The sequence below is a fragment of the Seriola lalandi genome, unplaced genomic scaffold (assembly GCF_002814215.2).
Source record: "Seriola lalandi dorsalis isolate HSWRI2012SDOR001 ecotype SW California unplaced genomic scaffold, Sedor1 jcf7180002054736, whole genome shotgun sequence".
In the NCBI taxonomy this organism is placed as follows: domain Eukaryota; kingdom Metazoa; phylum Chordata; class Actinopteri; order Carangiformes; family Carangidae; genus Seriola; species Seriola lalandi.
In genome coordinates this window covers 2,730,651-2,731,831 of record NW_019525289.1, presented here as the reverse complement: position 1 = coordinate 2,731,831, position 1,181 = coordinate 2,730,651, and the positions used below count along the sequence as shown (strand labels likewise).

Below are 1,181 nucleotides of genomic sequence, written 5' to 3'. Positions count from 1 at the left end.
TTTTATATGCTGTGACATTTTTGCGCCATCCTAAACTATGATGTTTTTTGACATTTTTATGCCTTACTATACTGTGACGTTTTGTGCCTGACTATACTATGACATTTTTTTGTCATTTTTATGCCTTAGTATACTATGACATTTTTTGAAATTTTATGCCATACTATACGTCTTTTACCATTTTTATGCCTTATTATACTATGACGTTTTTTGAAATTTTATGCCATACAATACTATGACGTTTTCTGACATTTTTATGCTCTACTATAATATGTATTTTTTTGGCATTTTTATGCCTTACTATACTGTGACGTTTTGTGCCTGACTATACTATGGCGTTTTTTGCCATTTTTATGCTCTACTAGAATATGACTTTTTTTGGCATTTTTATGCCTTACTATACTGTTACGTTTTGTGCCTGACTATACTATGACGTTTTTTTGTCATTTTAATGCTTTAGTATACTATGACATTTTTTGAAATTTTATGCCATACAATACTATGACGTTTTTTGCCATTTTTATGCTCTACTATAATATGACTTTTTTTGGCATTTTTATGCCTTACTATACTATGACGTTTTTTGAAATTTTATGGCATACTATACTATGACGTTTTTTGACATTTTTACACAATAGTACACAATGAAGTTTTTGTCATTTTTATGCCTTACTATACTGTGACGTTTTGTGCCTGACTATACTATGACGTTTTTTTGCCATTTTTATGCCTTAGTATACTATGACATTTTTTGAAATTTTATGCCATACTATACTATGACGTTTTTTGCCATTTTTATGCCGTATTATACTACGATGTTTTTTTGAAATTTTATGCCATGCAATACTATGACATTTTTTGACATTTTTATGCTCTGCTATAATATGACTTTTTTTGGCATTTTTTTTGCCTTACTATACTGTGACGTTTTGTGCCTGACTATACTATGACGTTTTTTGCCATTTTTATGCATTATTATACTATGACGTTTTTTGAAATTTTATGCCATACAATACTATGACGTTTTCTGACATTTTTATGTTCTACTATAATATGTATTTTTTTGGCATTTTTATGCCTTACTATACTGTGACGTTTTGTGCCTGACTATACTATGACGTTTTTTGCCATTTTTATGCTCTACTATAATATGACTTTTTTTGGCATTTTTTTGCCTTACT

At 28.9% G+C, this 1,181-nt stretch overlaps 1 protein-coding gene across 1 annotated transcript in view; it reads left to right on the top strand.

The window, feature by feature from the left end:
• Positions 1-1,181, top strand: part of LOC111668430 (cathepsin K-like) — a 9,348-nt gene that overhangs the window by 6,763 nt on the left and 1,404 nt on the right. The window lies entirely within an intron of this gene.